Source organism: Siphateles boraxobius, unplaced genomic scaffold (assembly GCF_051911475.1).
Source record: "Siphateles boraxobius isolate OS27281-9 unplaced genomic scaffold, OSU_SipBor_1 55, whole genome shotgun sequence".
In the NCBI taxonomy this organism is placed as follows: Eukaryota; Metazoa; Chordata; class Actinopteri; order Cypriniformes; family Leuciscidae; genus Siphateles; species Siphateles boraxobius.
In genome coordinates, this window is record NW_027509181.1 from 6,859,702 (window position 1) to 6,873,251 (window position 13,550).

Consider the following 13,550-nt stretch of genomic DNA (forward strand, 5'->3'; position numbering starts at 1 on the left):
TCTTTATACAGGAATCACCCGTGTCCAAAACATCCATGTAAGATTCAAAAGACCAAATCACTAAGAAGACAGGGGATGAAAAGCACCGTTTATAATAAATACACAAAGTATTAATGCAAACAGTAAGTGTATGCTGTTTCACACTTAAACTATTACAACAGAATCACATCTGACTATGCAGATAAAATTGCACAAAAGTAAATTCTAGTGATCAACTTGCTAAAGAGTCAATACAACATGAGCCATTTAAAGCAAATACGAAAAGCCACTTGTGATCAGTTTTGTATGTTTGTAATTGACATCATGTTTCTTTTTGTACAGTTTGCAAAAACGTCTCAGGTTACGACTGTAACCTATGTTCCCTGAGAACAGGGAACGAGACAATACGTCAACGACGCTATGGGGGAACGCCTCAGGCGTGACAGGTGTCTGAAATCACTATCAAATCACGTCAATCATATTGACCGGCGACAGCCCGTGAATCATTAGCGTGAATGATTAACGTGCGACCTGGAAGTATAAAAGGGCGCCTTGCAAACATGACAAATCACCTTATCGTCTGAAGGGACTGTACGGTAGGCAAGCACCGCGGCATGGCAGGGAGACGTATTGTCTCGTTCCCTGTTCTCAGGGAACATAGGTTACAGTCGTAACCTGAGACGTTCCCTTTCGAAGGGAACTCAACAATACGTCAACGACGCTATGGGGAACGATATACCAACGCCGCCATGCTAAGGGGAGTGCATGCCAAGTGGCAGTGACAACTGTCAGAACCAGCAACTTCAAATGAAATGCTAGAACCACTCACCCTCAGGTCACACTGGGCTGTCAGTGACAGCATTCCCTACGGTCATAGCCCAAGCTACAGCCTCACAGAAAAACCTTCATAAACATGGTTAAATGAAAGGTCTACCTGGGCCGGCTCCGGGCCTGGAACCTCAGCTTCCAATTAGAAGGGGTCCCTTCTAGGGAATGTGGCTAGGGAACCCAAGGGAACCCCAGCCAGTCACTATTCAGGGGAACGTACTCACCCCGAAATGCCACCAGGACGGCCTGACCTGGCGCCAGTACATAGACACTTAGTCAGGCCAAATCCTGTCTGTCTGAAGACAGAGCCTCTGGACAAATGCCTTAAGTAAGGCATCCAACCCGAGGGACTGCGAAGCTGGCAGTGAACCACTCGGCCCGGATCTCAGAGACGGGATATCCCGGAGAGTATGACTCAGCATGGTGCTTTTCGACCCTTGCTAGCGAGGGGAGTTTCTCTACTCGATCCACGGATCAACCCAGTGTCTGTGTTTCAAAACACTGAGGAGGCCTGTGAAGGCCTAAGGGCTGATCTAACTGGGAGGCCTCACGAGAAGCCTACGACCGTCTGACCAGACTCAGGAAGCCGCATGCTCATAGAGACCCTCGTGAGGGGAGCACAAGGCCTGCCTGGTAGGCAAACCAGGCTGTAGGCAGAAAAGGTTCCGGGAGGGAACCTTTAGCAGAGAATGAACACTTTAGCGAGCCAGGGCGCAAGCTCGCCTTCAGCAGCTGCCTATTAGGGCTAGCTGAAACTGATAGCAAGAGACCACTAGCTTCATAAACCCAGCACCACTAGGGAGCGTTACAGGGAGGCCCGGAGAGGCCTACTACCTGATCCTTTAGGGAGGCACGTGAGGCCTACTACCTGATAACCACAGTACGTGGGAACTCACCTTCAGGGAGGCCCGGTGAGGCCTGCTACCCTACGACCACAGTATGTGGGGAGCTCACCTTCAGGGAGGCCTGGAGAGGCCTACTACCTGATAACCACAAACTGTGGGAACTCACCTTCAGGGAGGCCTGGTGAGGCCTACTACCTGACCGTTCTCAATCAAGGAGGCCTGGAGGAGCCTACTACCTGATAACCCCAGTATGTGAGATGCTCACCTTCAGAGAGGCCAAGAGAGGCCTACTACCTGATAACCACAGTACGTGGGAACTCCTCCTTCAGGGAGGCCCGGTGAGGCCTGCTACCTTACAACCACAGTATGTGGGGAGCTCACCTTCAGGGAGGCCTGGTGAGGCCTACTACCTGGTCACCACTATCTGTGGGAACTCACCTTCAGGGAGGCCTGGTGAGGCCTACTACCTGACCGTTCTCATTCAAGGAGGCCTGGAGGAGCCTACTACCTGATAATCACAGCATGTGGGAACTCACCTTCAGGGAGGCCTGGTGAGGCCTACTACCTGACAGCCAAAATATTTGGGAGCCCACATCCAGGGAGGCCCAGAGCGGCCTACTACCTGACAGCCACAAAATTTGGGAGCTCACATTCAGGGAGGCCCAGAGAGGCCTACTACCTGATAGCCAACGTAAGTGGGAATTCGCCTTCAGGGCGGCCGGGTGAGGCCTACTACCTGATAACCATCTTAAGTGGGAATTCACCTTCAGGGAGGCCTGAGTGGCCTACTACCTGCTAACCACTGGTAGCTTTGAGCCCTGAGTCCGGGTGAAAGTATAAGGTGGCCTGCTAAGGCCAGCCAGCTGGGGACTCGCCTATCAGGGAGGCCTGGTCGGGCCTACTAGCTAATAGCAAGTCATATTCTGCCATAAAGTACACTGTTGGAAACCATACTACACAGCATAATTCACTAATGGGCTTCCAGTAGCGCTATAAGGTATGTTCCACAATGTTGGGACTCACCTCCGAGGAGGCCTGTTTAAGGCCTACTACCCATCAGTGAGTCAACTGCCCGAACCACCAAGGCCAACCACGTAAAGTGAGCTGGCCTACAGTGCCCTCTGGGGGGCTGTCCAATCAAGGAGGCCTGCTGAGGCCTACTACCTAATGGCGCAGCCTTCGTTGGCAGAAAAACTGTTTACACAGCGCCTACAGCATCCTGGTGCCTAATCACATTGCCCATGGCAGTGTACTCCGCAAGAAAGCTAGCACCCTTAAAACAAGGGGAGTACAACATACGCCACTCTGCCTCAACGGAGGCCCCAGTTAGCCAGGGGCCTACCATCTATGCATGGGCGTCAGCTCAGGGCAATGCTCTGGCTTCAGGGGAGCGTACTTCGACCAAAGAAGAAGTGAAGCTTACTTCATACTCGACCCGAGCCATAGTGGTGCGAGGTGGGATAAAACAGAACTGGGAGTGAAGTGCTCAGACCTACCCTGTATCACAGGGGAATACTCACACCTCACCCTGAGGTTACCAGGGTGCGGGCCTGCCAGCGGCTCTAGGGGTGACAGAAATGTATCTGTGCCCAACCTAGGGGAGTGGGGCTTGAATGAAAGCCAACCACCTACAACCTAGCGCTCGAGCAGTAGCTCAGCGAGGTGAGTGAAGCCTAAACTGGCGGCCTACAGATTTAGGCCGCCAGTTTAGGCTTCACTCACCTCGCTGAGCTACTGCTCGAGCGCTAGGTTGTAGGTGGTTGGCTTTCATTCAAGCCCCACTCCCCTAGGTTGGGCACAGATACATTTCTGTCACCCCTAGAGCCGCTGGCAGGCCCGCACCCTGGTAACCTCAGGGTGAGGTGTGAGTATTCCCCTGTGATACAGGGTAGGTCTGAGCACTTCACTCCCAGTTCTGTTTTATCCCACCTCGCACCACTATGGCTCGGGTCGAGTATGAAGTAAGCTTCACTTCTTCTTTGGTCGAAGTACGCTCCCCTGAAGCCAGAGCATTGCCCTGAGCTGACGCCCATGCATAGATGGTAGGCCCCTGGCTAACTGGGGCCTCCGTTGAGGCAGAGTGGCGTATGTTGTACTCCCCTTGTTTTAAGGGTGCTAGCTTTCTTGCGGAGTACACTGCCATGGGCAATGTGATTAGGCACCAGGATGCTGTAGGCGCTGTGTAAACAGTTTTTCTGCCAACGAAGGCTGCGCCATTAGGTAGTAGGCCTCAGCAGGCCTCCTTGATTGGACAGCCCCCCAGAGGGCACTGTAGGCCAGCTCACTTTACGTGGTTGGCCTTGGTGGTTCGGGCAGTTGACTCACTGATGGGTAGTAGGCCTTAAACAGGCCTCCTCGGAGGTGAGTCCCAACATTGTGGAACATACCTTATAGCGCTACTGGAAGCCCATTAGTGAATTATGCTGTGTAGTATGGTTTCCAACAGTGTACTTTATGGCAGAATATGACTTGCTATTAGCTAGTAGGCCCGACCAGGCCTCCCTGATAGGCGAGTCCCCAGCTGGCTGGCCTTAGCAGGCCACCTTATACTTTCACCCGGACTCAGGGCTCAAAGCTACCAGTGGTTAGCAGGTAGTAGGCCACTCAGGCCTCCCTGAAGGTGAATTCCCACTTAAGATGGTTATCAGGTAGTAGGCCTCACCCGGCCGCCCTGAAGGCGAATTCCCACTTACGTTGGCTATCAGGTAGTAGGCCTCTCTGGGCCTCCCTGAATGTGAGCTCCCAAATTTTGTGGCTGTCAGGTAGTAGGCCGCTCTGGGCCTCCCTGGATGTGGGCTCCCAAATATTTTGGCTGTCAGGTAGTAGGCCTCACCAGGCCTCCCTGAAGGTGAGTTCCCACATGCTGTGATTATCAGGTAGTAGGCTCCTCCAGGCCTCCTTGAATGAGAACGGTCAGGTAGTAGGCCTCACCAGGCCTCCCTGAAGGTGAGTTCCCACAGATAGTGGTGACCAGGTAGTAGGCCTCACCAGGCCTCCCTGAAGGTGAGCTCCCCACATACTGTGGTTGTAAGGTAGCAGGCCTCACCGGGCCTCCCTGAAGGAGGAGTTCCCACGTACTGTGGTTATCAGGTAGTAGGCCTCTCTTGGCCTCTCTGAAGGTGAGCATCTCACATACTGGGGTTATCAGGTAGTAGGCTCCTCCAGGCCTCCTTGATTGAGAACGGTCAGGTAGTAGGCCTCACCAGGCCTCCCTGAAGGTGAGTTCCCACAGTTTGTGGTTATCAGGTAGTAGGCCTCTCCAGGCCTCCCTGAAGGTGAGCTCCCCACATACTGTGGTCGTAGGGTAGCAGGCCTCACCGGGCCTCCCTGAAGGTGAGTTCCCACGTACTGTGGTTATCAGGTAGTAGGCCTCACGTGCCTCCCTAAAGGATCAGGTAGTAGGCCTCTCCGGGCCTCCCTGTAACGCTCCCTAGTGGTGCTGGGTTTATGAAGCTAGTGGTCTCTTGCTATCAGTTTCAGCTAGCCCTAATAGGCAGCTGCTGAAGGCGAGCTTGCGCCCTGGCTCGCTAAAGTGTTCATTCTCTGCTAAAGGTTCCCTCCCGGAACCTTTTCTGCCTACAGCCTGGTTTGCCTACCAGGCAGGCCTTGTGCTCCCCTCACGAGGGTCTCTATGAGCATGCGGCTTCCTGAGTCTGGTCAGACGGTCGTAGGCTTCTCGTGAGGCCTCCCAGTTAGATCAGCCCTTAGGCCTTCACAGGCCTCCTCAGTGTTTTGAAACACAGACACTGGGTTGATCCGTGGATCGAGTAGAGAAACTCCCCTCGCTAGCAAGGGTCGAAAAGCACTATGCTGAGTCATACTCTCCGGGATATCCCGTCTCTGAGATCCGGGCCGAGTGGTTCACTGCCAGCTTCGCAGTCCCTCGGGTTGGATGCCTTACTTAAGGCATTTGTCCAGAGGCTCTGTCTTCAGACAGACAGGATTTGGCCTGACTAAGTGTCTATGTACTGGCGCCAGGTCAGGCCGTCCTGGTGGCATTTCGGGGTGAGTACGTTCCCCTGAATAGTGACTGGCTGGGGTTCCCTTGGGTTCCCTAGCCACATTCCCTAGAAGGGACCCCTTCTAATTGGAAGCTGAGGTTCCAGGCCCGGAGCCGGCCCAGGTAGACCTTTCATTTAACCATGTTTATGAAGGTTTTTCTGTGAGGCTGTAGCTTGGGCTATGACCGTAGGGAATGCTGTCACTGACAGCCCAGTGTGACCTGAGGGTGAGTGGTTCTAGCATTTCATTTGAAGTTGCTGGTTCTGACAGTTGTCACTGCCACTTGGCATGCACTCCCCTTAGCATGGCGGCGTTGGTATATCGTTCCCCATAGCGTCGTTGACGTATTGTTGAGTTCCCTTCGAAAGGGAACGTCTCAGGTTACGACTGTAACCTATGTTCCCTGAGAACAGGGAACGAGACAATACGTCTCCCTGCCATGCCGCGGTGCTTGCCTACCGTACAGTCCCTTCAGACGATAAGGTGATTTGTCATGTTTGCAAGGCGCCCTTTTATACTTCCAGGTCGCACGTTAATCATTCACGCTAATGATTCACGGGCTGTCGCCGGTCAATATGATTGACGTGATTTGATAGTGATTTCAGACACCTGTCACGCCTGAGGCGTTCCCCCATAGCGTCGTTGACGTATTGTCTCGTTCCCTGTTCTCAGGGAACATAGGTTACAGTCGTAACCTGAGACGTTTTTGCAAACTGTACAAAAAGAAACATGATGTCAATTACAAACATACAAAACTGATCACAAGTGGCTTTTCGTATTTGCTTTAAATGGCTCATGTTGTATTGACTCTTTAGCAAGTTGATCACTAGAATTTACTTTTGTGCAATTTTATCTGCATAGTCAGATGTGATTCTGTTGTAATAGTTTAAGTGTGAAACAGCATACACTTACTGTTTGCATTAATACTTTGTGTATTTATTATAAACGGTGCTTTTCATCCCCTGTCTTCTTAGTGATTTGGTCTTTTGAATCTTACATGGATGTTTTGGACACGGGTGATTCCTGTATAAAGATTATGTTTTAAAGGTAGGCCATAGTCTTTACAAGTGTGTGACAAAATATGTTATATAAAAATCGCTACAGTGTGACAAAATATGTTGGCTTGTAAAAATACATCCAAATATTTAAGCACAACTATTTACACACATACTAAGCAGGAGAATATCTAATTATAGATTGTGAACACAACATTATCTGATTATTTGGGGTCAGAGAACGATTTTTGAACAAAATTTTGTGCTGGATGTAAAAAATAAAGGTATTAGTTAATAACAAAAACTTTAAATCAACATGAAAACCATAATATAAATAAATAAAATATAGTTTGAAAATTACTTCCATAATATTTTCCTTTAGTAAAGCTATGCCCGTATCACCCACCACAAAGTTTTGCGTTTGTGGTTGAGACCTCGCAGAGATTACACCAATATTAGGGTTCTCAAACATTGCCTGTTTTTTAAGGAATACAAATTTTGCCATTGTTTATTATGTGCAATATATCATTATATGGCCAGTTTGGTTTCTTCTTACTTGTGCAATATACTTGGTTCTAAATACAAAAATTAAAACTCCATCACCAATCAATTATTAAAAACATTTTATTTAAAAAAAACTATTTAAGTACATAATGCCAAACAATAGGCTACAACAGTGGTTATTGCAGTTTCTTCATGAGAGATTCTTCATGCTTGAACAAAGCGTTGACCAGGTCGTTGAAAATGCTTTCACAATTCACATAGTCCAGCGGTTCCCTCGTCTTCATGTCGGATTCGCTCGCACATTTGTAACTGATTCATTGAGCAATCAAGATTGTCAATGATTGAATCAATGTTCTTCATTTTTTCGACCAACTGACTGGTGTTTGCTTTCAGAAACCCTTGATGATCTGAGAATATAAAAATTGAAAAATTAAAACAGGAAAAGGAAAATGAAGGCAAAATGGGAAAGAATATAAAGATTGAATCTAACCTTGTATTGACCTGTTTCTCTTCTTTCCCAGTCGTCCCTTTTGGACAGTATTTGGCTTTGATCAAATCTGTAGTAAAATAAATAAGTGCCGTAAAATAAAAGGCTATAGTTACAATTCTGAGTCTGAATAATCCAGGAGCATGACACCGCATAAAATAAATTAATCTGGGTTTATTCTACAAAACTCGATCCAATAGTACCAAAAATATTTCAAATTTGTACATGATGCTGTTAGATCAGAATGTAACTTTCCTTAAAATTAGTCCCAAATAGTTAACTCGGACTGCTTAATTAAGATTAATTTTATACATTACATACGCAAAAACTGTTTTAATAGTTTCTCGTGTATTACACTTACAATTTGCTGGCACATTTGATTTGGCAGAAGTCATATTGATCTCAAAGGAGCTTGAACCAGTTATGATCGGCGAAAACACATGGCCATCATCAGATGTAGAGATTTTGCCTGTTTACATAAAATATCTGTCAGTTCATCTGTCAATTGTTCATTTTTTTTCTTTTTTTTTCTTTTTTTTTCTTCTTTAATTATTGCTGCCATGAATTGAGTTAATTAGTTGCTTTGATAAAATCTGCAGTAAATAAATAAGGTTGATAAGTCTGCAGTAAAATAAATGGCTGATAAAGGCTATAGTAATAGTTACAATTCTGAGTCTGAATAATCCAGGAGCAGGACAGCACATAAAATAAATTCTACAAAACTCGATCCAATAGTACCAAAAACACAAAACAATTCTGTATTGCAAATTTGTACATGACACTGTTAGACCAGAATGTAACCTTCCTTAAAATTGGTCCCAAATAGTTAACTCGGACTGGTTAATTAAGATTAATTTAATACATAGGCGAAACTGTTTTATTACACTTACAATGTGCCGGTACATTTGATTTGGCAGAAGTCATGTTGATCTCAAAGGAGCCAAGAGTTAAACCAGTTATGATCGGTGAAAACACATGGCCACCATCAGATGCAGAGATTTTGCCTGTTTACATAAAATATCTGTCAGTTCATCTGTCAATTGTTCATTATACATAGAGTGCAACAGTGCCTCCCCCACCCCTTTTTCATTCTTATTTCCCATAGTGATTTTAAAAAATATATATATTTATATATAAATACGCATATATAGCTTATACAAACATTTCAGTATTTTGAGAGGGTAGGGAGATTATGTCATTCGCAGTGCTTCATGGGAGGGGGCAGAGCTATTTTGGAGTGTGTTGCTTTTTTTTTTTTAAAAACTATGTTTGACATAATTTTCACTACAGCATCATGGCTCATGGGTAATGTAGTATTCACCTGGAGTTCAACTGTAAAACATGATTAATTACAAAAAAAAAATAAGCTGAAGGCTTGATCAGAAGCAAATACCATGTATTAACAACCTCTTAGCTCACAGTAGGTCTGTCTTTTAAATTAATTTCCGTATGGAGAAAGTAAATGTTTTTACTCCCAGATACCGCCTGTTGCACTCTATAATGTTTTCTCATTAAAAATAAAATATAAACCATACTAACATGTTACTTGGTTACCTGATTGTCCTGCAGTGTTTGCTGTCTCTAGAGAGAAAAGGAAAGACCATGTTATTTTAAATGGCAATGAAAAGTGCTAGCCTATATAAATAGCTTTGACTTGACTTTTATATATTTTGGTTATCACATTGTGCCATTCATATTTATAGCTTACATTTTAAACAATTTTATCATGCAAATTGCTAAAAGTTAAAATCAAAGACAGAGTCAAAGAAGAATTAAAAAGTAACCTAGCAAAATTTAAGAAGTAAGTAACTGAAGAGGAATTAAATAGGCCTATTCACATATAAGCATGTCTGACTAAAATAATCTCTAAATAAGATTTAAAACTGAATAAATCCAAAACATTTTATTTTAAGGTCCTTTATGGAAACCCCGCAGCTTAAATAAACAATGCTGCAGATTTTAGTTACATCGGATAAAAAATACAACAGTCAAAACAACATAGCATAATGCAAAATAAACATTGCTGTAAAACAGTCATGTTAAACTGATACTTTTGTGATATGGATAAACATTGCTGTAAAACAGTCATGTTAAACTGATACTTTTGTGATATGGATAAACATTGCTGTAAAACAGTCATGTTAAACTGATACTTTTGTGATATGGATAAACATTGCTGTAAAACAGTCGTGTTAAACTGATACTTTTGTAATATGGTTAAAAAAAAAAAACATAATACATAATCATAATACAATGCTCCATATTTAAAAAAATCATACTTTGATAAATTAATATAGTAGATACGTGTTAATATCTGTATCACATCGATATCATAATACAATGCTCCATATTTTTTTTTTAAAAATCATACTTTGATAAATTAATATAGTAGATACATGTTAATATCTGTATCACATCACTATCATAATACAATGCTCCATATTTTTAAACCACTTTGATAAATTAATATAGTAGATACATTTTAATATCTGTATCACCACTAATGAATTATACCGTCTTTTCCTTATGTATAAACAATTTTTCAGATTAAACATCATTGCATATTACAGATAAACAGCACCGTAGCATAAATTAATTATAGAGAAAGTACTCACTGTTTTGCATTTTTGATGAGGTGGTCATAGAAGAGAGGGTGCAAAAGTTTTTGGTCCAGACATGGGGTATGGCACACGACCATGTGTCTTGGCTATTTTATAGCCTTTTACAGTAAGAGCCTGTGGAAAACTATGGGAAAACGGCGGAGCTGTGTGTCCACCATATTCTTTCAGTACTCTATGAATGGAACTGTTCAGGTTCAAGGCCAATTCACATTCCCAGCATTTAGGCAGACCTTTTGATAACTGTCACTCCTGAAAATAAGTCTTATGAATTAAAAGTAATTTATTACCGGTGGTTCGAAAACAGCGATGATATCACTTATTTGTGACGCACACTGTACATGCTGGCAGGCACTACCTGTGTGATTTTTTTTCTTCAACCCTGGTGAAAATGTAAGATGATTTTATTTTTATCTAAATCTAACATAATTGGTACAGTAAATTTGTAAATTATTTATTTTAAATGAACAGAATGCTTTTCAACTTCAGTAATTTAGTAAGATTTTTTTAATGAACAGCATGATTTTCAACTTCAGTAATTTAGTAAGATTTTAAATGAACAACATGCTTTTCAACTTTAGTTAAATTAGTAAACTATTTATTTTATATATGATATATTTTAATTTATACACTTTTAAAGGAACGCAATGCTTTTCAATGGGCTCAGGAACGTGTCACAAAAACAGATACCAGGCCAGCCACACGCTGGTGTGACAGAGAGAAAAGACTTCAGGGGAAACACTTGTGGGTTTTTTTCAACCACGGTGAAACAGTAAGATGATTTTTATTTTTGTTTAATTTATATACTTTTAATTGAACAGCATGGTTTTTCAACTTGAGTCAGTGTCAAATATTTGTGAATGACTAAATGTAAATTTTATAATCATTTCATTTAAATGAACATAATGCTTTTTCAACTTCTGTGTGAGATAAACTTTCAAGGTCCTCAGCAATGCGGAGGGAGGGGAAATTCCTGCTTTGACACACACACACACACACACACACACACACACACACACACACACACACACACACACACACACACACACACACACATAGACGCGCGTGCTCCCTATGTTTTTGAGACAGAGTCAGATCATTCATACATTGGATTGTTTGCAATACTTTTGTGGCTCCATTTTATTTAAACTTTTTGTGTGAGGTTTTACATAAGCTGTATGTTTTTTCTTCAACTCTCTAATACATTTTTAACTGTTTGGAATATTTTTGTGACTCCATTTTATTTAAACTTTTTGTGTGAGGTTTTACATAAGCTGTATGTTTTTTCTTCAACTCTCTAATACATTTTTAACTGTTTGGAATATTTTTGTGACTCCATTTTATTTAAACTTTTTGTGTGAGGTTTTATTTTATATTCTTTTAAAGAACAGATAAACTTTCACCATTTTATTTAAACTGAAATGCTTGGTTCAGTGAATAGTTGTACATTTTTTATTTTTGTGGCTCCATTTTTTTTAAACTGAAATGCTTGGTTCAGTGAATAGTTGTACATTTATTTCAACTTTTTGTGTGAGATTTTATTTTATATTCTTTTTTACAGAACAGATAAACTTTCACCATTTTATTTAAATGAACATAATGCTTGGTCCAGTGAATAGTTGTACATTTTTTTCTTATCACTTTCACAGCTCCCCTTGATAAAGCTCAGGAATGCGGTGACCAAAACACCAACTTCAAACAATCAAAGTAACTGTCACCATCAAAGCCAATACATCTCAAACTAACTGTCACATCACTTTGTAACTGTAACATCAAAGCTTATGTTAATATCAAAGGCCAATACCTCCCTTTTCTTGATCAAATGAACTTCAAACGACCAAACTAACTGTCACACATCCATCATTTTGACAGAAGCTGTAACCGCAAGGGGCGGAACTAGGTCAAAGGTAACCATCCATCATTTTGACAGAAGCTGTAACCGGAAGGGGCGGAACTAGGTCAAAGGTAACAGGAAGGGGCGGAACTAGGTCAAAGGTAACAGGAAGGGGAGGAACCGGAAGGGGCGGGACAAGGGGCGGGACAGGAAGGGGAGGAACCGGAAGGGGCGGGGGAAGATCAAAGGAAAGCCACGCCCACCTGTCAATCAATCATTTTGACAGTTGCTATATGGTATTAACTACTCGAGTTATAAAGTCAGAATTGCGATTTGACTTGTGATTTTCTTGCAGTTGCACTTTTATTAAATCCGAATGGCAATATAAACCTTTTCTCACAATTGTGAACTTATATCTCACAATTCTGACTTTTCTCGCAATTGCAAGTTTACGTCTCGCAATTCTGACATTTTTCTAAGAATTATGAGATACAAACTCGTTGCAAAACGAGTGCATGTTATAAAGTCAGAATTGCAATATAAACTCTCAACTGTGAGAAAAAAAGTCAGAATTGCGAGATAACAAAAAATTGATTACCTTTTTATTTTTATTCGGTGGCAGAAACAAGCTTCCATAAAAATCTGTGGTCGTGTGTTTATGAATTCTTCATTTGAATGTCACAAGGCCACAGATTTTTATGGAAGCTTGTTTCTGCAACTGAATAAAAATAAAAAGGTAATCAATTTTTTGTTATCTCGCAATTCTGACTTTTTTCTCATTCAAATGAAGAATTCATAAACACACGGCCATCTAGTCACAATGAAGTAATGAGGAAGTAGAGACTGTTATTCCTAAACACCAGAAGAAGATAGATAACGTTCATTCTAAAGATAAGAGTAAGTTGGGAAAATGCTGTGCCGTTTGGCTGTATGTCATCATTTCAGGAAATGTTGTGATCTTATGGAGACAGTGCCACACAGAGGCCAGTAAAGGTCCAGCAGAAACACTTTACAGAAATTAGTTTTTAATATAGAAGTACTTAAAAGAAATAAGCTTAAAAAACGCAAAAAACAAACAAATGCAGACACATTTTAATTGTGCGTGCATATGAATTTCTTTACAAAAATAAAATTGGACTGGATAGTAAAAAATATGCAATAATCTCAGACTGTAATGAAATTGGCTGAGAGTATGTTAGCGGAGACACAAAGGTATAAAGTAAGAGTTTTGATTGAACATTTTTGGTCACTACATAAATCTCATACTTCTATGTATGTTGTTTCATAGCTAAACTGGAGCTGAAAGCAGCTAATGTTACTGCGGGAGGAATGATTGGAATACAATACGCTGTTTTAATTTAATGATGCTGGTTTTATTGTTGCAGCATGTTTATCACGATTAATCTCCAAATGGTGTGGTCAGGTCATGTAGATCATAAACTGTGTTTTCCATTTTCA

The 13,550-nt window shown here is 42.3% G+C and overlaps 1 protein-coding gene across 1 annotated transcript in view; it reads right to left on the reverse strand.

The window, feature by feature from the left end:
* dnajc9 (DnaJ (Hsp40) homolog, subfamily C, member 9) overlaps positions 1-13,550 on the reverse strand; it is a 298,727-nt gene that overhangs the window by 94,605 nt on the left and 190,572 nt on the right. The gene's annotated exons all lie outside the window — the stretch shown is intronic.